The 25,448-nt window shown below is 41.5% G+C and overlaps 1 long non-coding RNA gene across 1 annotated transcript in view; it reads right to left on the reverse strand.

Annotated features, from left to right (window-relative positions):
- Positions 1-5,823: 5,823 nt before the first annotated feature.
- Positions 5,824-25,448, reverse strand: part of LOC123367403 — a 75,587-nt gene continuing 55,962 nt past the window's right edge. The window contains exon 4 of the long non-coding RNA XR_006578446.1: positions 5,824-5,932. This is a non-coding gene — a long non-coding RNA (uncharacterized LOC123367403). The remainder of the gene's footprint in view (positions 5,933-25,448) is intronic.

Consider the following 25,448-nt stretch of genomic DNA (forward strand, 5'->3'; position numbering starts at 1 on the left):
GGTTGCTGAACCACAAGCAGTTTCAGTTTTCCATCACTACAAATCAAGCGAGATTAGATTCCAAACTGAGGATAGAGAGAGACGGTCCACCAATAACGTTCAAGCCTTCATTTAAAAAAAACATTGAAAACACAGGCACAATACTACAGTATGGGAGGTTTAATAATCCCACTGGCCCCCCACTAGCTATAACTGAAATAGCACCATAGAAATGTGAAAGGGGAAAAAAACATATCAGAAAAACAATTTGAATGTAGAGAAGGTAGATCAGGAACTTCTATTCTCCTTGTGTCATAACACAAGACTGAGGGGACATTCAATGAAATTAAAAGATGGCAAAATTCAAAACTGAGCAAAGGAAATCCTTACACACACACACACACACACACACACACACACACACAGACTGTGGAACTCACTGCCACAGGACAAGAACTTAGCAAAATTCAAAACAGAACTGAATATTTATCTGATTATCAAGAATATTGAGAGTAATTTTATTATAACAGAATTTTGGAAGGGATATTAAACCTCATATTTCAGGGTTTAAGATGATCTTTATTAAAGGTCAGGATGAGACCAAGATTTGAGGCAGATTATTCCACATCTTGTACTTCAGGGTTCTTCCACCTTCTTCTGAAGCATTTGATGCTGGCCACTGTCAGAAACACGATATTGAATTAGATGGACCATGGGCATGATCCAATATGGCAATTCCTACAAATTGTTACAGACAATAAGCAATCTTAAAAATAAAAAATGAAAGTAGAAAACCCAAATGCCAAAAAGACCCAAAGTTCCTAATGAGATATGGGGTATATCTGGGTGAAAGCTCTCAGTTCTTTAAGCATTTTTATCTCTGTCTGAGGACATTTTAAAGTCATTGTCTTTGTATTCATCAGGAGTATCCAAAATTCCAGAGACCTGGAAGAAGACACAGCTGACTACTCTTTATTGATCTGAATGCTGAGAGCTGGAGAATATGATAGATTAGGTCAAGGTTTATCTGGGAGAGACTGAAAATAATATATTAACTGATTTCCCAATAGCCTCCTCAATCAGCTGAAGACTACCGGTTTTGGAGAGATAAAGTAAAAAAAAGAAAAAATAACAGTGCTTATGAGCAGAGGTCACTCTGCTTTAAGACAGTTGTTCTCTTAGTTGTTCTGCTCCAGTTAAGACCCTAGTCCTGCAGTGAGTTTCCTCAGAGGTAGACTTCACTCACAGTCTTCAGTAGGGTTCCACAAGAGATAGAGCAGCGGTCCACAGATGGAGAGCTCATCACAAAAATTAGGGCCTCAGCAACACCAGCCAGAAGCCTCCTCACATCCCCGTGTTAATAAACTTGGGGCACAGCCTCCTTGCTGAGCCTAGATGTGCAGCCACTCCTTTCTCCTCCTTTTCATTTAAGCATGGCCTAAGCCAGAATGCAGCATGAGTTGTTCTAGACATATGCTGTTTTGCTTTAATGTAGGACCTCCAGCTCTCCTGTTCTGTATGGAAGGTGTCACAACAGTACCTCACTAATTCATGCTGCATTACTGAATTTTGTGAATTAGTGAACAAATTAATTGTAAAATGCCAAGATTATGCATCAGAAATTTCATATTTTTAGCTATTGTAATTTAATTTTAATTATTTATAATACTTAGTCGTGCACCAGTAAATGCACTGCAGTACTCTGTCAAAGAAAGGAATGAAGTCCTAGTAATATAGGTTCCTGCTATGTCACTCTGCTGGAAGTGGGGAGACACCACTACCATTTTTTGTACAAACAATTAAAGGCTACATGGCAGCTTTGACACCAGGCCTCTATGCAGTAGCATACAGTTGTGCAGCAGCACAGGTTAAGAACTGTGTCTTAGAGAGGTTCAGTTCCCTCCCAGCTTCCCCCTTCATTGCTCCAGGGAAGGAGGAAGTAGTAAATCACTGCTGCCATATACCAGCAACATACTACAGCAATCCCTGTGCCAGCTAGTCTCTCCCTGTCCACTGTCTTCAGGGTGAAGGAGTAGGAGCAGCACATAGCCCTCTTAGTCCTGCTTGCTCAGACCCAAAATCCCAGGAAGCCTATGTATGGACATGAGAGGCACTCTTACCGCCCCTTCTATTTCGCTTGGGTGCCTAGTCCAAATTGCACTCTAGCCCAAGGCATGCGAATAGCAAAGTACAGATTGCTGAGGTGCTACCATATTTAGACAGCGTTTAGCCTAAGAGGGAGATTTGCAAAAGCACAAATTGCAGTTAGGGGCCTAACTAACATTGACTTTAAATGAGTTAGGTGGCTCACCGTCATTTGCGTCTTTAAAAATCTTCCCCTAAATGCTTTATCCTTTCCTTTTAAAGTCAGTTTTCTCATCTTTCATTCACTTCTTGTTGGGGTGGGTGAACTCCATGGAGTGCAAATTTTTGAGAACTTTTGAGTGATACTCAGACCTTATAGGTTCAGGAACCAACTTAGCAATCAACAGTACCCAAAAGAGCCACAGTCGTGTGGGTTCATAGTTTCATTTACTATAGTGCTACATATTCATATTTAAACAGTCTGATGGGAAATATTTAGTTACACACACACAATTCTCACAGCAAAATGACTGCCAAGTATTATTTTATCAACTACAATTGTTTAATAACATAGTAAAAGCATCCTGACTGGTTAAAAATAAAATTACACTGTGTTTTAATATCATGTGAGGAAAGAGCCGCAAGATACACATTAAAGAACCACTTGCGGCTTGGGAGTCTCAGACTGAGTATCACTGGCTTATAAGGTTCACAAAACTAGAGCAAATTCCTACAGGTGTGTTAACTACATTGTAATTACCTTGTTATTATTATACTTAGTAGAACTTCCTGTACCTCACTCTATAGTTACATAGCTCTTACATGAAATATATCTTCACTATCCTTACTTTTGTTACAATGTATAGTAAACGTATTTACCAGTCACACAATTATTTTGTTGGAAGTGCATCAACATTATGGACCTATTCATGCCAATGGTAAGTATTTCTTAGAAGTTAGAGACCTGGCTCTTAATCTAGAATGCAGTTACTAGAGCTGGGTGAGCAGTTCAAAATGAATAATTTATTTGGTGAACTTAGCCCAGCAATTTGTCCATTTACTGTAATTTTTACAAATTTGTTTGGTGTGTGAAATTGTTTGATGGATGTTTTGAGTCAATACATTTTAGCCTGTAAATTACAAATGATCTGTTCACTGCACCTATTCCTTCAAGGAGTCAATGTCTGAGATTGAGTATTCCAGCACTGTAACCCTACCACAAGTCACATGATGGGGTTTCTGGTCTCCATTTCGATACACCAACGTTTATAAACTTCTCCTGAAATAAATTTTGCTTTGCCGCAAAATGAATTAATTTAGTGATTACACAAATTGTGACTACAAGCCTGAAATTCATTTCCTGTGAATATCCAAATGGGGAAAGAAAAAAAATATTTCCCTCATAATAATGTTTATGAAAAGTCATTGGAAAGGGATGTGAACTAAGTCAGTCAACACAAAATTCTCTTTAGAAATTTTTTAAATAGTTGCCAATATTTTTCCCTGCTATTTGTCCAGCTGGTTGAGAATAATTCTTATATTTTTCATTGTATAGGTTACATTAACACAAGGACTTTGCTCAAGTTTCCATAACTGGAAAATAATTTTATTATTTGTGGCCCAATCTTGTTCCAAATGAAGTCATTTGAATTTTTGTCTTATTTCAATAGTAGTAGGATTGGGTCCATGTAGGAGCATATTATGACAGACCCTCTCATGCACCCCTCTCATTGTTCAGCTAATGCCTGGGTCTGCCACAATTGCAATCGCTATGCTTGAGAAACGGCAGAGACTGCTCCCTGGGTATTCTCACAGGTGTGCACATATGAGGCCAACTCCTCCGTACTGGAGGATGCCAGGCTGAATATCCAAAGAGGAGGGTGAAGCCTGTACAGTCCCTCACCCATGCAGCAGGCTTTCCCCAAAGTCCCCAGATGCTGATGCTGCTCTGCACACTTCCTATTTGACCTAGTGACCAAGGACCTGATCCCAAGCCCATTGAAGTCAGTGGAAAGACTTTCATTGAATTCAGTGGGCTAGGATCAGGCTATAAATATCACAGCTGAGCCCACAGTGCGTACCAACACATTATTAACTGTAAAAGAAACTTCAAGTGCAATAGTTTGTGAATTTTCAGTGAAGGTTTTCTCTGAATATTAACTCATTAACTCATATGTGATGCTGCCAAGTTACTCTAAAAATAAACATTAACTGAACCTGTAAAAGCCATTATGGAAAAATAGCTTTCATCATCTGCATAGTCTCAGTGCCACTTGTACTGTTACAAAGCATAGGGCTTGTATTGTACCATGGAACTTCAGTGACAAGATCTTGTCATGCACATTTTAACTGGATTAGAACTATTGTGTGGTATATTTAATATATAGGAATTTCTGATAAGTGTAAGCATAAAAAATTATAACCATAGACTAATTACAGTGTAACAACCTTACAGAATGATCCTGTACAAGGAATGCCAATCCAGTAATGATCAAGTCTGAATCTCAATCTTGAGCCCACAGTGTGTATTTGAGTGGGTTCAAAATTAAGTAAAATGAGTTTATTCATCCCTATTTCTATAATAATACTTGGCACTTAGCACTTTTCATCTTCAAAGCACTTTACAAACATTAACTAATTAACTATTAATTGGCAAATTTGAAAAGGTTCCTAGGTGAGGTGAGATGTAACTAAGCCCCAGAAGTATGGTTGTTTAGTTTATCTATGAATTACATAATCATCAGAGAATCATAGAAATTAGAAATGAAAAAGACCTAACAGGTCATCCTGTCCAGCCTGCTGCCAGTACAGGATTTCCCCCTGCAATATATTCTCAAGTGCTTTGTCTTGTTTAATTATAAATTATCCAAGCAACGGGGCTCCCATCACCTCCCTTGGGAGACTACTCCATGGTCCAACGTACCTCTCTGTTAGGAGATTGTTCCTTATATTAAGCCTGAGTTTTTTTCTCCTTGCTCAGTTTCATTCCATTATTTCTAGTTACCCCCTTTCAGTAACTCCTTTGCAATTCAGTTACAAGCAGAATTTTTCCCTTTGTTCACCTTTGGGCTGGGTTGGCCTGGTCAAAGTCACTGTGTGCTGGGGTGGAAAGTCTCTGCTGCTGCTGGGAGAGCGCAACACAGTTCCTGGCTTTTACCAGCGCTGGAGAGCAGTCCCAGAACAAGCCACTCCACAGACAAAAGCTGCTCCCCCTGATCTTTAAAGGATAGATTCTATTCCTCAGCTCTGCCACCAACCAGCTGTGTGACTGTAGGCAAGTCACTTCCTCTCTCTCTTTCCCCTTCCGCCCTGTCTGTCTTGTCTCTTTGGATTCTAGGCTCTTCAGGACAAGGACTCTCTCTCTCTGTCCTGTACAGCACCTACCAGAATGGCGCCTTGATTTCACATGGGGCTGCTAAATGCCACCTGAATACAACTAAGTAATAGTAAGGTAAAGAGGAAAGTGGGGTAGGGACTTTGTCAGCCAGTGAAATGCTCCAGCAAGCAGGAAGCTATTCTGGGATATGTTATGAGCTTAGCCCTGAAAGGTGAATCAATGGAACTACTCACATGCTTAAAACTAAACATGTGCTTAAGTGCTCTGCTGGGTCAAGTCCAAGCTACTCAGTCCCATACAGGAGAGATTATCGTCCCTCCTCCTGCCACTTCCATGCTGCTTTTCTATCCTTTTCCAAACCCAGGCTCAATATTTCTTCTGTCCTCAAGGCTATCTTACCTCTGCTGATGTCATGCTATGTTGTTGGGGCCTCTCAGCAGGACCTAGGTGCTCTTCCAATTTCTCATCCCCCGGGACTTTTAAGGGTCAGAAACTACCCAGATTCCATGCCCACTTCTGATGCCAGGGAAGCTGTAGAAGAAATGAAATCTGAACACAACAGTAGGATTATCCAAAACCAACTTACCAGCAGTGCTCCTTGAATGGTTTAATAGGATATCATCATCTGCTGGTTTATCCAACTGATCCAAACTTGAAGAGGGCGGCTTGAGTTTTGAGACAGTTCTTAATTTTTTCTGAACCCTGTTCTAAAGCTTTAAATACATTCTAGCTGTTTAGTGAATAAAGAAAACCAGCTGGCCCTAGCATAACTTCACTTGAGACTAAGATAACACACACAGAAGATCACTTCTGGCCTGTTTTATTGGAGCAAAAATAAAGTTGAGTATTTAAAGTCCTAAATACACACAGACAGAAGTAAATACACTTGACCTGAGACTCTCAGATGAAAGGTCAGGTCAGGTCATTTTAATTTTGTTATGAACTTATAAAAGCTAATGAAAGCTTTTACAAGATTCCATTAAGGGGCTCGTCTATTCTTGTATCTGTATAGGCCATGATACTTTAGAGCCGTTCTAATCTATTGGGCAAATGGGGAAAGCACAAATTAAGACTCTATTGATTGTGACAGCTCCAGTAGCCTACAAGGTGGTAAGCATGTAAAGGAAGAAGCAAAAATCAATCTTCAAAGGGCATTAAAAGTTTCCTTCACATGCATGGTGAGTCACTTTTTTCAACCAATAATTAACAATATTAATACTGTAGTTCCAAAAGCACAATAAGCCTCTCTCACAATAAGAATCCAGGCTGAGATTTTAAAAAGTGACTCATGATTTTGGGTGTCTAGCTTGGGACACCTTGAAGGGGCTTGATTTTCAGAAAATGCTTAGTACCCACTTTCTGAAAATTAGACCCCTTTATGGTGTCTCAAGTTGCTAAAAAGTAAGGCACCCAAAATCACTAGCCATTTTTCCTCATGAAGCCGCATAGCCTCATTAGAACACTAGAAATCCAACTGGTTTAAATGAGACTTCAGTCACCATTTAAAAATATATATATATTAAAAAAAAACAGCTATTCAAATAGCTGAGCTTTGAATTTCACTGGGGCTGTGTAAAAACATGTCTTAGAGCTGTGCATGTGTGAACCTAAACTGTAGTTCAAAAATGATTCAAGTGTCACATACGATGTACTATGGAGTAACATAATTTGACAAGTCACAAAAAAAATCTTATTTTTAAGGTTTTTTAAAGCCATTTGTATAGCAGTTCAGTACTCCCTCCTGCCTTTCATCTCTGAAATCCCAAATTTTAATTTGGCACACATCACGTGAATTAAATTAATCCCCGATGGATTCTTTGCATACCTCACAAAAATCATGCTGCCCTTTGGCAGAATTGGTAGGGTCAAGACTGAGGTATATGGGCAGAGTCATGGGCACAGCACTTCCTGTATTGTGCATGGCTCCTGTCAATTCTATCAGTGGATGGGCCTAACTCCCTATGTTGTTTTTTTTCTCTCCCCTGAAAATCAAAAAGCGGTTCATGAGTTGGTCTGGTGCCAGCAAAAATGAATAGTAATGAGCCAATTTCAATAGAAATAGGCTCATTACTATGCCAGCGGCTGATAAAACCAAATGCTCTCAATTCTCTCCAGCAAACGAGGTGCTGTAGGCAGTGTCCATCCGCCTGCCTGCAGGAAATAACTCACCATTTCAAAATTAAGAGAATCAAAATACAAGTTTTAGTTTATTCTTCTGTTCCTATCTACATTCCCCTGCAGTGTCATTTCTAGGTAGTTTCCAAAGAGCTCAGAAGCTGCTCAGAGTCCTCTTTTAAAGAGAAAAAAAATTCTTGCAAGTTGTTCACCCCTGGAATGGTAGTATGAAATCCTACCTAAACTCCAGTGCAAGAAACAGTCTAGGGAGATTTATAGATCATACACATTTCCCTGCACATGACAAGAGGCTATAGGTGTTTTTCAAAAAGTGTCAGAAATCTTAAGATTTTTAGGTTTAAAAAAAAACCCGTGGAAATGGTTCCGTAAAATAATGAAACAATTGTATGATTCAGAGGAAATACAGAAACAGAAACAAACACTTTTCCACTTCCGCTGGCTACTCGGCTGTATTGTCTGAGTAAGAGAGATACACCAATCATAATTAGGTCTCCTTTGTTTGAGCCTAATATTCAGCTTATTTTTATCTCAATGTTCTGATTACAAAACACTTGGTTTCACTGTGGGAGAGCAGCTGGGTCATGGGACTGATGATCGGTTAAAGAACCTTTTAGCTTTTAGGCTGCCCATCGGAATCCAACCGAAGTCAGTAGCACCTAGAAGCTGTGAGCCTCCCATAGCTGTCCAACTCCCTACGTAACATGGGTTTAGTGGCCTCTGGCAAATGCCCACAACATAGAAATCATCATCCCCACAAATTGCAACCATGTGAATAATCTCAGGGATGTCAAGGACCAAATGGGTCAGAGACTGAATTAGCCTCTCTTCCTGAAAAGTGACTCTTGCAAATCAGCATAAAGGCATGTTGTTTGGGAACCATGAGAACGCCCATGCCATACCTGTGAAGTGAATAAACACCCAGAGTTGTCAACCCAGCACCTTTCGCAAGGAAAAATTAATTACAGTCACACCAAAAAAATTCCAGAAACGTAATAAATAATAATCTGCTGTCACAGACACTTCTATTTTTGATGCATAATTACTAATCCAGGTAAAACAAAGAGTTCTAACAAAGAAAACAGGCCAGACTCCAGGGTTAACTGTTTGTCCAGCTTATTTATTTATTTTTACTGTAGGCCAAATCTTTCATATACACCCTTTTTCAACCTTTCCTCTACCCAACAGGGTTAGTTCAAGATGTTGCTATTTCTGCCCATAAATCAGTGCCATCTCATTGTTCGCTTGATCAAGTCAGTAACACTTTGCCTTAAAAATTATTTTGTTCTGCCATAAAATCTTGCAAGGCTTTCCCTCTTAGCAGCTTGAGAATTTTAACTATCCCCTCTTTGCCCTGTTAGCCATTTAAACCCTGAAACTACAAGCAGGCTGAGCGGAGTACATCATCTGTAAACTCGACTTGCCTAGTCAGGGGGTCTGGGGGGGTTCTGTAGCACTGAAATAGAGCCTTTTAATACTGAACAGTGCAAATTGTCCACTGGGGACAACTTCAAATGTCTCCACAATGCATATTTTGCAGTGCTTACTGACTGGCTCTGGCAGAGCTGCTACCACTTATTTAGGACTCTAAAAAAACTGTGTTATAGATTTTGTTTTGCTGCAGTAAATATTAAGTTTTAAATACATTAAGAAAAATTAGGGCAAGAGGAGAAACAGATTAAATAAACCTTTCAGGGAGACTATTTACTTCTTTCTTTTAAGTGAACTCCTTTCTCTGAGGTCAAGACACTGACATTCTAGTGCACACAGCCCTTAAAAATGAGAATACACATGCACACCCTGCTGCAGAAAGCAGCTCCACTTGTTAATATTAAACTCTTCTATCTGCTTATGACACAGGCTGATATAATAAACGACTGATAGTCTTCTTAGTCAAGTAGTGCTCTGATAAATTAACTGCACTAATTCTGGAGCCAAAGTTGTCTGGTTCCAGCTGGTATTGCTTACATCTGTCTTAGTTCATTAGGAATCACTGGAAAAATCTCTTTCTGGAATTCAGACCTAAAAGACACTGGCTTGACCCACTCTGTCTTAAGGACGTGTGTGTGTGTAAAAAACGCTTTCCTTCTATCATTGTTAATCCACTTCTATTAGGGCTCATTGTACTGGCTTTCTTTCTCTCTCTCTTCCATTTTCCTCTTTTTATCCATGGAAGTTACCTGGAAGGTAACTTCAATGCTACCTAGCATACTCATGATGAAACCTTAAACATAGCTGAAACTAAATCATTGACACACTGTTGTTTAGTAATATGAAATCAGTGTGATTTCAAAGCTAGTTCTCTCTCTCTCTCTCTGCATTAATAGGGATGATTATGTAGCCAGCACTTTTCCCAGTCAGCTCCTGCAGTCCCTTTTGCTATCCATAATCACTCTGTGCTCGTTCACACACAAACACACAAACTCCTGGCACTCCCCAATGCAGACACTGACCTACAATGGTACTGGAGATACATTTCACAGCCTAGTTAATGAACATGGACATTGAATGGCAGCCTCTCATTCAGTAGACTATAAATATGAACTTCTCTACATTATAACCCATAACTCCTGAGGTCCCTTCCAACCCTGAGATTCTATGATAAAGGTCTCCATCTTAAGACCACAGTGAGTTGATCCTGCTTTGTAGGCTCAGACCCATACAGGCTTAAATCTCTCTAGTCAATCTACAAGAGACCATATTATCCTATCATATAAGCTAGGGACTGAAAAGTCCTAATAAACCATGCAAATCCTCTCCCTGCCAATGGAGGATTGTTCCCTACAATCAATTTCCCAATGTTTTATCCAGTCTAGTTTTAAATGCCCCAAGTTACAGTTTAGTGAAACAAGTTACTGGGCTCAATACAGGGGAAAAAAAGGATGAGCTCTATAGCCCATGTGTAGCGAGGTGACCACCCACTCCAGCCTGGAAGGGGTTGGAAAAGCCCTGCAGAGGGCAAGGTAAAACCCTGGCTGATTGGCGGAAGTGGCTGCAGCTGGGGCCATGCCCCAAACTGAGCAACAGGGCCTTATAAGAAGGCCAGGGAAGCCAGGAGCAAGCAGTCTCTCTCTCTCTCTGTAAAGGAAGATAGGCTTGGTTGCAGGGAGCTAGACACAAAGTACCTGAGTGAAGCAGGACTGGGGAGCTCTAGCCTGGAAAGCCACAGGCTGTGGCCTAGCAGAAGGCTAAGGGGTACTAGGCGTTGCAGAAGGCAGCCCAGGGGTAGGCCAAGGCAGCAGGTCCAAACCCAACTTTGCCAGTGATGAGTAGGCTGATACTTAAATAATCATTCCCAGAAGTCACCGGCAGGAGGTGCCACAGGGGTGAGTCCACTTATCTACACCATGTTATACAGTAGGCCAGTCTAAATGATCTAATGGACCATTTTGGCTTTCACATCTGTGAATCTATGACATAATGGAGCATCTACTTATCTCTGGAGACTATTCAGTAACCTAATGCACTCCACTATCAGGATTTTACTCTGATATTCTGCCCAAATCTTCTCTCAATTTTATCCCATCATTTTTAGTTTTAACTCTTTGTTTCTCTCCACAACTGATGTTTACATACTTCAAAATAGCAACACCATTTCATCAGCACTTAACCAAACTACATATTTAGCTCCTTTAATCTTTCCTCATAAATCAGTCTCTTACAGCTCCTGGTAATTTTTGTGTGGTTCTCAAAATTTCCACCAATGTGTCTTCTTTCCAGTGATGTAGAGTTTTCTGAATTCCAAGGGCAATATCAAAAGAATCATATAGTGAGGGCCATTAAACACCTCCTCTGTTATATAATGTACCTGCATATACAGCCAAAAATTGTATTGGCCCTGTTAGTTGCCATTTCACATAGCAGATGACATATGATATATGAGTTTGCAATCACCCTGATGTCTGTTTCATAATTACTTCTTTCTAGGTTTCTTGTTCTCAAGGAATACCAGGTTGTCTCCAGAGACTCCAGATGTACTCCAGTAAGCTTCATTTTTTCCCCATATTAAATTCATTTTGTTATTTTCTGTCCATGTTTGTAATCACTCTTTGTATTGTCTCTGTCTTCACTGGCATTTGCACTTCCTCCCAGTTCAGTATAATCTGTGGATTTGCTCCCCCTTCTGGATCACTGATGAAGATGTTAATTTACTCTGGACCTCAAGCTGATCTCTGCGATAACCCACTAGACACCTCCCCACAACTTGATATATTTCTCTTTAGCATTTGCCATTGTTTATGGTCCATCATTCAGTTTTTAAGGCCACATGACACTGTTCCTATCCACTCCAATGTCAAATAAATGAAAAGCATCTGATGAGAGGAGGGGTTTAATCAAATAGAGCAAAGAAATGAGGATTCAGGAATCCCGCATTCTGTTCTTAGATCTTTGAGAAAGTGTGTGACCTTCAGCAAGTCATTTCCATTATCTGTGTGTCAGTTCACCCATCTGTAAAATGGGGACAACATTACAGTAATGGTGTAATTGGGAGTCTAAAATGATTGTTTGTAAAGTGCTGTGCAACCTTTGGATGAAAGGTGCTATAGGAATACTAAGTGGTATTAAAAGAAATGTATAACTGGATTATTGTTAGCTTCTTTGATAAAATACTCATTTTTGTTTCTACTATAGTTGTGCTGTGTAAAAATGAATCTTAAATTGAAAAAAAACTATAATGCAAACTTTCATACAGTATCTATAGACAGAGGGCAAATCACACCAGCTGCCCAGGTTATCTGTGTATACACACACGGTACCTTTATACATGTGCACATAAATATATTACAACCAGTTTATTTCCAATGTGATTGAGAGGTTATTTACACTCATAGAAAATAGTTTGCTTAATTTTAATAGGCAGCATTGCTTAAGAAAGCTCAATGGTTAATACAGCATGTCCTGTTCCAAATGGTTTCATATTATCCTAATATATTCAGAAAGAGATTCAGGTCCTTTATGCTAGAACCAACCTGACTTTAAAACCTGCATGTGTGAGAAACCTTCCAGACGCAGATAAACATAACTTGTTTTCAGATAAATGTAACTCTCTTTAAAGAAGCAAAATAACATCAGCATTCAGTATTTGCTTAGCCTTCATAAGGTGAACATAGTAGTGAGTTAGTAGCAAAATATCAGACACATCTTGCAAGGTAAGTGCTTAACAGTGTCCATAAATAGTGCTATTTTTACATGTTGAGTATAATTGCCTGTACTACTCTTCCATAACCTGAAACTAGCCCTTTCATGGAAAGATGAGTCAGGAGAAAAGGGCGGGTCAATAACCCATACTCAAGGTCAGATTTCTACAAACACCTGCTTGTTCTCAGATAACACCTGCTCTGAGACACAAACAAAATAGGTAGGGCTTTATCAATAAAGTTCTTTGACCTGTGCTGCAGGGGGAGTCGTGACCTCGTTCACAAGTTTAACTAAAGGCAATGAAAGAAAAGATTTTTCTAACAGCCCCAAAAGGCCAAGTTTCTTTCCCCCTACCCATTGTACTTCTTAAAAGACTAATTGGGCCTTAAAGATTCCAGGTGTCCTGCACAGTAAGTGCTCCAGCATAAATTCAAAGCAAGTAGAATGATGACTAAAGAAAGTTGTTTCTTTACATGACCTATAGGTTTTCTCTGCTATCTTCACTTCCATATCCTTTCCCCCACCAAAAACCCAGAGAATAAAATGACACAGAGCAACAGATTCCTTCTCTCACACACATGAATGGGCCCATTCATTTTGAAGGGGGTTTAGTTTCTAGTATTCAACCATTATCCCAAGGATAAAGCAGCACCAAAACAAGGGTAGCAGGAAAGGAAGAATGATCTTGTAATTAAATCACTGGAACCCAAATCTTCTGAGTCCCAGTCAGTTCCCAGCTCTGCCATGGGCTTCCTGGGTGACTTTGGAGAAACTCTCTGTTCCCAAGTTTTCCATCAGTAAAATGGAGATAATACCACTTCCTTTCTCCCACCCTCTGGCAGTCTTGTCTACTTAGATTATAAGTTCTTTGAGACCACATCATACTATGTGTATATACAGTGCCTAGCACAGTGGTAACGCACTCTCATTTGGAGTTTACGGATACCACTGTAATACTAATAATTGCTCTGTAGTGACATTGGTCTCTCACGAAAGAGACAAAGGTATTGTGGAGAAGGCACAATTCAAACTGTCCCAGAATAACTTTGGAGGCTTGGGTAGAAGGAGCAATACTCATGGTATTAGCCGTTTCCGTAGCTATTCCTGCTCTTTGGCCATAAAATGAGTGCTGGGTTTGTACATGGGCACAAGCACGAGAACTCGTAGTATGTGGAAAATGTCAGTTAAAGGGGCTGGTGGACAATTCTCTCCTCAGATTATCCTAAAATCTAAATCATTCCCCTGTGTGCCATTTGCCACTGCTACGAATGAGTTTGTGTGGCTGGAGGAGGCCAATTCCTTTAGGGCCTGCAGCAAAACAAAACACACACACAAAACTTGAAGATATTGTATCCCCTGCCCTCCACTAGCTACAGCATTTGCATGACTTGTTTTCGTTGCATCACCCTTGATTAAGTTCTATGGTCAGTCAGCATATTTCAGAAGATATTTAGAGGACACCAGCATTACTGAAGTGAAGCATTATTGACCTCTGATTCACCTGCTGTAACATGCAACTATCACCTGCCACTCAGCCCTGTCCTACATGGTTACAGTTACAGCAGATAAACAGTTTGCATAATACTGTGTTAACTGCCATTTGCAGAGGATCCTTGAAGATTTAACACCATTTAAAATTGGCACTGACAGCCTGATTCTAGCACAAGTGATTCATTCAAACCTCATCAGAGCTTTTACTTAAAATTAGAGGCTAAGCCTTGTGAAGCTGATTTTATAGTTCATTCCTGTTGCATTCCCATTAGTGTACCACTACCCTTCAGAGTCAGATACTAGTAGCATACACACCAGGTGAAATATAGCTGCATGGTTGTCCCTTTTGTTTGTTCGAGTTAGTATGTAGTTTGTTTTTTAAAGACTTGCTTAAGATTCTCCTACTCTGCCTTCATGGGTTTTTCTGTTTATGTTGCATGATAGAATAACGAAAACAGAGCAGCTGGGTTGTGTTGGCCAAAGCTGAAAGGTAGTTTCTAGAGTAACCATATACAGGTACCATCAGCAGATATGGATTGTTATCAGCTTAACCAGCTATAGCATATCAGAGACGTAACAGGAGGGAAGAGTCCTGTATTGTCAAACTTATTAAATAACTAGTAAAATAATAATCAAAATCTACAAGCAAACATGCTCTAACCCAGTGGTGGGCAACGTACAGCCTGCGGACTGCACGCGCCCCATCAGGGTAATCTGCTGGTGGGCCACCAGATCACCTGCAGCTCCCAGTGGCAAGCAGGCCCACGCCGCTTCCCGCAGCCACTGGGAGCTGTGGACATCAGTGCAAATGGAAACAAACCGTTTGGCGGCCTGCCAGTGGATTACCGCAGGGTGCCCACCACTGCTCTATCCCTCCACTAATAAACTAACATAAGCAGCTCGCTTGCCTGAACGATGTGGCTTTTTAGAAACTGCATTAGCCCTCGTTTCCTTCCTACCCCCTTGCTTGTTCACAATGAGAAGCTGCAGTAGCTGCTTATACAGAGAATAGCCAAGCCTCTCCCAGGTGTTTGTGTTGTACTCAGAGCCAAAGCTTTCTGCAGACCATGTTCTTCCTGACAAGCTTCAGCTGCCCCTCAGTGCTAGAAAGGCAAATCAATTAACAAAGGGATTTTGCTTCTCCAGCCTTTAACCCTTTGTTTCCCAAGTAATGTGCAAAGAGGGAAAAGGGGCCTACTGAGAATATGCACCCTCTGGAATAAACCACACATGTTTATAACCACCTTAGAGCATTACATCCAGTGGTGGGTGAAACTCAAGCGGTTTGGGATGCTTATCATAACCTTAGCTAAACTACAAGTTAATTGCAACCCTTTCCCAGCCAGCCCTCCACCTAGTACCTCCATTGCCCACATTGAAAACAAGCACATAAGACCTCTCATCCCTTTCATTTTGACAGCTCCCCTCCTTGTTACCCCTTTGCCAAGAAGACCTCCTCTATAACTCATCTGGTTCCTTTCCACCTGTTTCCATGGGATGATCCAGTTCAGCCTCCTAGTCTCACAAATGCGCATTTACACATACATTGCAAGGCTAAGCCCATGGTTCTGTTGATCCCCAAACCCTCCAGGTTCACTTCTTGCTTTTGGACGTGATGAACCCCCGCCTGTGTGGCATGCTACAGCATATGAGAACTAAATGTGCAGGAACACAACCCTAGCAAAGAAGCAACTGAACTGCCCAAAGAGTCCAGATGAGACAGAGGGCAGGGTGCCCAACCAGGTCAGGATGGGTGAAGATGGCTACTGAAAGTTGCAGAATTGAGGGGGGCAAGGTGCTGGTTGAGACAAGGTGAAGATTTTTCCTAAATGAACTATTTTTGAGCCTTAAAATCTTGGCCTTGCTGGTGATATTGCCAACCAGAACAGCAGTTAGTGAGGAACCAGGCACTGGGCTGAGACCACCAAGGATGGAATTCACAAGGGGGACTTAGGCTGAGTGTTGCCGCACTTATCATTTGGGTGCTCTGGCACAACCCTTAGGCACCCACAATCCCTGTTCAATGTCGGGGGGGAGTTAGGCCAGAGAGATAGCCCAGTGGTTGAGGGAGATGCAGGCTTAAGGTCCTGATTCCATGATTATTTAAGTATTTTATACCACGTGGAACAGCTTCAACAGAAGACAGAGAACTACATCCCAGCACACCCCATAGTCCACTGGTTCGGGCACTCACATGGGAGTTGGGAGACCTGTTCTTAAGTTCCACTTCAGGCAGAGCGAGGATTTGAACCCAGCTCTCCCCCATTCAAGGTGAATGCTCTAATGCTATTGGGAATAAGAGGGGCTCCACCCCTCCTCCTCTGGCAGTGTTTCGGGGGAGGGGTGCTGACACAGTATTGGGGAAAGTTGCATTCAGAACAAAACTTTTAGGGAGGCCCCAAATCTGGTGGCGCGGTTGGCAAAGGTTCAAACTTGCTCATCAGAAAAGCATGAGGTTTCCTTCACTGATCTTAGGGAGTGGTACATAAATGTCACGGACAACTCTGCTTTTCAGTTACTTTCCCAGACGAGAATAATAACAACATTTCCCTTGTCCAGCCAAAGTCAGTGAATAGAACCAAAAAAAACTAGATGCAAACAAAAGATGAGCATGGCTCAACCTGGTTAAAATGTCGATGCCGTAGGGTTGTTAAAAGCTGGACCATTATTTACCTTTTTCTTACGCTGTAGCTCATTAATACCAGCATTCCAGAATACTGATGTCAGGCTAAACAGAGACTTCTGTTGTTGTGGTCCCACAACAGAATTGCAGCAACGAGCTTAATGAAAGCCCTCCTTAATGTAAATGGAACTTTCAACAATTGGGCCAGTGCTTTACTACCCTCAAAGGAAAATAAACAACCAAAAGTGTTCCTGGAGGTATAAGCATGCTGTACTGAGGCAGATAGAATTTAAATCCCCCTTTGCAAGGCTGGCTTTAAACTTCAGTCCAAATCAGCAGCAGACACATCACTAAAAGCTAACAGGTTAAAGAGTTTTGAAGACCTTCTCGAGGCTGCAGGCTTGTAGCAGACAAGTTTAAAAAAGCCAAGAACTCTATATGACAATTGCTACAGGATCAGAATTCGGTCAGTTTAACAATTATTGCTCTCCTGTTTCTGAGTTTTATGTTAATTTAGTGCTCATAAAAAGAGAGAAAAATACAGCCTTGAAAATGAAAGTTCTCTATCCACAGAACAGGTGCAGCATGGGCTCCAACAGTGGAAGCTTCCCTACATGGTCCTACCACTATGCCTCAACCATGGCTTTCAGGGGACATTTCTACAGGGGTGTAATAATTTGGGAAATCTCTCTGTACAATTATGGATCCTGTGTGCAATTACAAACTCTCTGTATGTATCTTCAGCAACATGAAAACTCCATTTTTAATGGAGTAGCCCTGTCTTCTCCATTGTCCTTTTATTTCCATGTTGGACTGAAATTCCAAGAGGTAGGGATACAGGGCTGACCATGGATAGTCATTAAATATGGATGGTCCTATATTCAAATACAAACATCCTGCACAAAAGGCAGGCTCTCACTCAGGAAAACTGGAAAGAAGTCACCGGCAACAAAGTCACCTGGTAGGGGTCTGTGATCACCCAAAGAGGCTGATCTAGCATTCACCTGACAAAGGGACTGGAAGGTTATAAAAGGGTAGGAGCTGGCCTATTTGGGGTCTTCAGCCATTTTCACCAGCTCAGCCACAAGGAAACTGCTGCAAGAGTCTGATGAGGCAGGGGGGAATCCTGACATCCAAAATCAGACAATCCCTCACGGACTCCAAGGGAAGGGAGTGCTAAGAGAAGGGCATTGTGTTCGGGATGTTTGCTGTTTTCTAAATGAGATGTGCTCTCTGGTGCTTTTAAATAAAGAGCAGTGGTGTTTAGACTACTCTACAAACAGTCCATATGTGTTTTCGGTGTTACACCTATCTTGTGCCCCTTGAAGAAGTAAACTGTAAATCAGAAGGCTCACACCTTTGTGTGGAGTTCTGGGAGGAGGGCGTTTAAGCTATGGGGGAAGATTGATCAGCAGTTGGACCACGAGGTCTCAGATCTCAGGGTGGTACTACTATGGGAAATACCAACAAGGCATTTGAATGATCAGCATAATGCCCGTGCCTATGTCTACGCTATGAGCTAGGGGTGTGATTCCCCTGTTCACATACCCGCATAGTAGTAGTAGTGTATCTGGGGTAGCACAGGCAGCGGAAGCAGTGACATGGCTTAACTATGCCAAGTACGTACCCGCTGGTTTCAGGCAAGTTTGTGCATGGCCTGGCTAAGCCGTGCCACTGCAGCCGCTGTGTGGGCTGATGCAGCGATGCTACATTTATACTCATGCCAGCTCTCATCAAGCTACCTTGAGTATGTGTATGCAAAGTGGGAAATCACACCCCAGCTCAGAGTGTAGACATAGCCTGTGAGTACAACAAAAAAGGGGGGAAGGGGCTATCAAGTTGTTATAGAACAGAGTTAGACGTGAATTGGGTTCCCCTTGACATTTTTCAACATTTTTCAACATGGAAAGGTTGACTTGATATAGTCCTGGTTTAAGTCATATTTAGAAATGGGCCTGAGCCTTTAGCTGAACATCTGAAAACCTTGGGCAAATTTGAATCCAGATTACAATCCAAGCTTTAACACTGGCCTCTGCCACTATAATGCGCTGACCAAAACTCTGAGTCCAAAAATCTTTGCCCCTTTTACTATACAGTCTTCCATTTCCCATAACTGATAGTAGATACATCCCACATGGAAAAATCAGGAGCTAAATCTTCTCTCCCTTAAACTGGTGCAGCCACATGAGAGGATTTGCACTGAGATAGCCAAAGGGAGAATTTATTCTCAGAACAAGTTGGTAAATAAAATAGTGAGTTTGATTTCTTTTCCCTTTTTCCCTCACCCAAAAGAAAACAAAATTCTACATACCTTAACAAAATGGCTATTGAAAATCATCTAAGCATTTTAACTCAGTAAAACACAGTACTCCATGGAAGATTTGCTTGAGTTATTTGATACTCAAACCTTAGACCGATAGGTAGAGGCAGCAGGAACTGTAACAGAATCACCTAGCACATCTCAGCAAAATTCACCACGTGCAGAGCCAGATGTGCCAATAGTGAGAGGATGGATTTTATTTCGTCCTCTGCTTGTGGTTTTTGTGGGGAATTGGCCTTGAGGATGTCTTTAAGATTACACTAAATTAGTAATGTAAACGTGTACATCGAATCCTCTCTCTATGAAATTGAGGGAGGAGGAGAATGCAGGGCAAAGGGTGGTGAGAACCCACAAAAAACGCTGAGCATTCATACCCAAATAGTGCAGGCCAGATCCTAGGTAGGTGTAAACTGGTGTATTTCCATTCACTGCAGTGGAGCTATGTGGATTTACAGAAGCTGAGATCTGCTGCTATAAGTCTAATAGTTTATTGCTGGAATCCGTTTTATGCACATGGCTAGTGTGGTAAGCTCATTCTTCTGCATCCAGAGTCTGTTCTCTGGGAATGTGGAGTTTTTTAGAAACCAAAATAAACACCTCTCCACTTCCTCATATTTTTAGTGCTGGATTCAGTATAAATTTACATCCATACATGCAGAGGAATCAAAAAAATTCCACTTTCTTTCCAAGCATTAAAAAAAAAAACCTAGCTAAACCAGTAAGCATTTTCCATATTTAATAATTTGATTTTGAAGGCTAGTCATATCAAAGAGCAAAATATTCAATATTGTTAATTCAGTTTTGCAAAATATATTCTTAATTTAAAAATGATTTTGCTCAGAGTGGTAGTGTAGTAATAAAGCAGTTATTGACCAGATCTTATTGATCGTGCTGTCCTCGGGCAAAGAACACTGACCTTGCTCACACTCTTATTGCTTATGCTTTCCCTGGCCTTCTTCATCTATGCCCGCTCAATAATATATTATTAATATATATTTTTAGCAAAAACTGTATGTTACAAGGTTAGGGTTTCTTAGTGATTTTTTTTTCATGCTACTCTGCCTTTGGGATACTTAGGGGAAGAATAAAAACTCTATAGCCAAGCTGCTGGCTAGGCTGCCATTCACAAACACCTTTAAACAATCCTCCCTCACTTGATCTAATGGAGAACAGACACATTCTTTCTTTTCCTTTTTAATTGAAAGATTGCTTTCATGACCGTCCCTTATGATGCTGAGACTCACTGAGTCAATACAGTCAAGGGAGAGGCTAGACCTTAGGTATTTAAGCGAGAAAGATAACCCACATCTTTCCAAACAGCTGTACAGATATTGAGAGTTAATATGCAGTAATGCACTTTAATTTTTGATCAGAAAATGAACCTGCTCACTTGCTGGAGAGGATTCAGACTGACTACAGTGCCCAACTCTCCATTGCCTTGTACTTGGCACAGCTGTAATTGAACTGTGCAAGGTAAGTGTTAAACAATAAGGGACAGATTCTCTGGTCCAGCCAAACTGCACTCTGAACCAGAGAGGTCAGGGCTCTATGCCATCATCGCAGCCCCTGAATTCTGAGGTTGAGTGGGAATTAGTCCGATGTAAGTCAGAGCACCCCTGAGGCTGTTCTAACTTATACCCAGCTGCTCACAGCCCCAAGAGGCAGTACCAGTGGCAGGGAATAGCTAGAGGGCACAGGCGTCCCGCCATGTCAACTTTTGCCCAGAAAGGCCCCCTGTACCAGGCACCATGAAGGAAGTATTTACAGTGCCTAGCACCATAAGACCCAGACCGTGGTGGGTGTTACTGCTATACAAAAAATAACCATAATTACGCTCCTACATTGTCTCTTCTTCACACAAAGATTCCTCTTCCCCATGGGAAATCATTAAGCACAATGAGAATCATCAGGTAAGCCAGCTTTCCAGCCAGAGTAGGGCCCAGAATCTGTTGGGGCAGCCTTTAGCACCTGCTTTACACTCCGTTCTCACAGGAATAAATCACTACACACAGTGAAGACTCACGCCCAATGTCTCCAAAATGGATACAAAGATACAGAGATAAAGGAAGGCAAAGACTTATACAATATGTGGTGGCAGGCCCTATGTTAAATATGTGGGGCCCAATTGTCTGTTACGTAATGGCCCCCGCGCACCACTCCGCCAACACAAACAGACTAGAAAAAACAGTGGATCAGGTGCAAGTGGATCTGAGTGACAAAGAGCTGGTGTAATCCTGTAACAGCTCCTTCAATAGTGGGATGTGTGACTAGGGGAAAAGGTGCATAGCCAGAGAGATGCAGTGCTGTGGCTATTCCGTCTGCTCTTACAGCCATTTGTGGCCATACACAGCCAAGCGTAAGTTAGACTATCACTGGGGCTGCTTTGAGTTATACTAGGGACCAGACCTAGCATAGGGGAACCAACAATTTAACAAATTTAGGCTGCAAATCCCCACCTTTTTTTTTTCCTTTTCATAACATTTCTTACAAGAAATAGGCCTGAGCCACAAAATTAGCATCCAAACTTCAACGTTTTGAGCAGTTTGATGCAGTCACAAGACACAGATTCAGATGTATGGGGTGTTTGAATCCAGGGCTTTGGTTTTACCAATTAACCTTAGATCTACCTGATGCTTAATTCTGTGAACACACACATTTCCTGTGTGTTAGAAAAAGTTTAATGTTTTCATCCAAAAAAAGGGTGGGAGGAAAACTACCTGTTGGAGGCTGTGTATTGTATTTTATAGCCTCCGTGGTTTACTAGTATTTGCATGTATAGCCTGTAACTGGAAGCAGAACATTCAATGATACTTTTGCATGAATGACACTGAAAAAATAAATTGTATTGCATTGTATTACTAGCCCATTGAGGGCTCTTTTGTTTAGTTTGATAATATTACATGTTTAATAAAACACTATTGAATTTTGATTGCATCTTGTGAGCAGAGTCCTTTATCCTTTCGCCAGCTGGCTGATACAAAAGCTTATTTTCTTTTTAAAGACATTTTAATTCCCAATCTCCGTCTCTCACTCCCTGGGTGAGCAGGGGCTGGGAGTGGTGCAAAGGCACAATACTTAGTTTTAGTTCTACAGAGAGGCTGCCTTGCACTGCTTAACAGTGACCCCCTTTGGCCAATAAAGGGCCTAAGCTGAGCATCCAGGTCTCCTCAGACACATGGATGGCATGAGTAGAGCTGGACAGATGCAGGTGGTGGTGGGAATACAAGGCAGTGGCTTATTTATGCCCATGAGACAGGCTAAATGAGTAACAATAAACATTAGCATTTTGCTAATTACTTATCCTACATCAGCATTAAAGCAAGAGCAAATACACTGCCCGTACTGCTTTGTTGGGTTGTATTTTTCCCTCTCAGTGGAAATGATCAACAAGTTCATCTTGCATTAGAGCTTCATTGAGCAGTTTTGATTAAATGCCGAACCATGGAAAATTTCATAAACGCTCCTTCATGATCAGTTTATGTGGAAAGCCCCATTTCAGAGCTTCAGGATGGCCAAGGCTACTTCCGTGTGCTTCCTGAGCATAATATCATAAGCAGTATATACCCATGATGGGTGGACTCTGTAGGGTCATGTTGATTACACGAGTCAAACCCTGCAGGGTCCATTCAAAGTGGTTAATGCCAGGCCAATCCCTGCAGCTTCTACTGAACCTAAAAATCCAGTGAACCACAACCTTTCCCCCAGAGAAACCCTCTGTGCCTCCACCCCAGCTCACCCCCTCAATCAGACTCTGGGACTCCCTTTATCTTTGCTGACTTCAGGAGAGTTGTTGGCCTCTTTCCACCACTTTCCCTCTTTCTACCCACATCCACTGCTCCATCCAGAGGCCAGGTGTAATCAGGGGAGACCGATGTGCCACTTTCTTCACAGCGAGGCCTTGAGGGGGCTGGCAGAAAAGGCCTACTGCTTCCAACCTATCGAGAATTTAGGGGTCAGGACAAATTTCTCCAAACAGGGCAACAAGACCAGAGAGAAAACTCCCACTGCGAGAACTAATAGACTGAACTGCAGGCAGTAATGCCCCATACTCCTTAGTTCTTCATTAGCTGGCACATGTAATAATCCCTAACCCCCCGATCACTATCTGTAGAACTGAGAGTCTGGGGGCATCTAGGCACCTGTGCTCATTGTATGTACATTGGTAATATGAATATTTGTCAGCACCCACTGGAAGCAACAGGTGCTACCTTCCCTGCCTTCCAGTGAAGCTCCTTTGAACTGGGGGCAGTGATCCATGCCTAGTAGACCTCTGAGTCTCTGCAGAACCTTCTCTGATGGGAGATTTCTCAGAAGATGCAACAGGGGGACATCTTTCCCTAGGAGGGTCCAGGGAAGAGTTCAGGCTACTGGTCTCTACAATGACCATGTAGGTCAGACTGGGAGATTCCCAGGGCCTGTCCGAGGGAAGGCATTCTGCAGGTTTGGCAGAGGTTGGGAGCTGAGTATGGGATAGAGAGGAGGAATGGGGTAACCTAGAGCATAACCTCAAAATATGTCTGACAAATGAGATCACAACAGAACCCTGAACCAAACATGACTCACCTGTATGAACCTTCTTCACCTAGATATCAGCCCACCTGAACTTGCAAAAGGAGAAGCATGCTGGCTTCATATTGACTCAGAGCCACCTATTTAGTCGTCAGCACAGCTATACTGGGCATTTTCCTTGTAGTTCTCCCATGAACATGCTAACCCAGCCCAACTCTTTTTAGCTTGCAAGAGCTGATGGAATCACAGCAGAGGATGACAAGGGCTTAGAAAGCCACAAACCCAGGCAAAATTGGGAATTCAAGCCTGCCAAGTTGCACAAGTGCTCATTGAATTTGAAGGGGTGGTAACACAAACCTGTTGGCAGTACTTAAGGGATTGCTCCACAGTAATTCAATAGGATCAGCAAAACGAGGACAGTGACATTTCTATAGGACAATGTTGAAAATAAATGTCTTGACATAATGGAACAAAGGAATTGACAAGAATCATAGATTATTAAGGTTGGAAGGGACCTCAACAGATCATCTAGTCCAACCCGCTGCTCAAAGCAGGACCAATCCCCAAATGGCCCCCTCAAAGATTGAACTCACAATCCTGGGTTTAGGAGGCCAATGCTCAAACCACTGAGCTATCCCTCCCCCAGACAAAGGCTACTTCACAAACAAATCCCCCCTCCCAAAAACCATAGCAAAAAATCACTAGGAAAAAAACAACCACCACAGGTTCTTTCCTCCCATAAAACAAGAAACCCTGGAATAAAAATGCAACCTTCTTTGCATTCAGATCTAGTGCCTCCTATCAACTGTATATTTTGGTTCCTCTGTCTAATATTTCTTGAGGTGAGGAGAGATCTGGTTGGATTATAGGAATACAAATGGATTAATTTGGGGTGGCTTAGACACACAGCAAAATATAAGTTTGTCTTATATTAGCATAACTGTGTCATAAAAATGTAGATTCAGAGGCAGAGATTATTTGTAGTATTGCTAATATGTTGTTGCTATAGAGAAAGATGTACACAATATTTACACTGTATTTGACCACATAAAACATGTCCTGTACAGACACAATTTTTCATTATATGAAAGAAAGCCAGAGGGCTCTTCATGCTTCCAGTACCAGTGCTCCTGATTTTCCCTTATTTTTTACCTTCAAGAAACAAATACAGTTTTAAACCATCATTACTGTATTTTGAACAGTTAATATTTCCTATCGTGACATTGCTGCTCAGAGGTAACAGGTTTAGTTGATTACTATTTGTTTATAGTGCTGGAGAAACCTGCAATCATAGAGAACATAAAAGGATTGCAATTAGATCTATTGGTTGAGAGCTGCACCTCAGTGACACACTGTAAAGTGCTTAGCACTATCAAAGAGATAATGCCTGCTTGCAGCTGGCACATCTGTACATAATAATATGGGCTGCACTGACACAGCCACTAAAGACTGCCACTACCCTCTTTAACTAGAAGCAGAAAACAGATCATGCTTTTAAAGAGTGTATCAACAAAAACCCTACCGCACTTCTTCAGTATTAGCACATTCATGTTTATGAGAAGCTTTTCCTTTTTACAACTAACTCTTCAAAGAATCAAAATAGAGACTTTGAACAAAAGACCAGGGACAAATCCAGGCCTGTTCTAAGCTGATACAGCTCCGCTGACTTGTATCCAGTTACACCAGAGCTGAATTTACCCACAAACCTTTTGATTAAACATCTCCCCAAATCAAAGGCTGATGCCTACAGTAGCTCTTGGATTTGCAATAGGAATAGTGGAAGTGTGGTCAGAGCATGGAAAAGCTGAATTCACTGTTATCTTTTCCACAAT

Source organism: Mauremys mutica, chromosome 3, assembly GCF_020497125.1.
Source record: "Mauremys mutica isolate MM-2020 ecotype Southern chromosome 3, ASM2049712v1, whole genome shotgun sequence".
Lineage (NCBI taxonomy): Eukaryota > Metazoa > Chordata > Testudines > Geoemydidae > Mauremys > Mauremys mutica.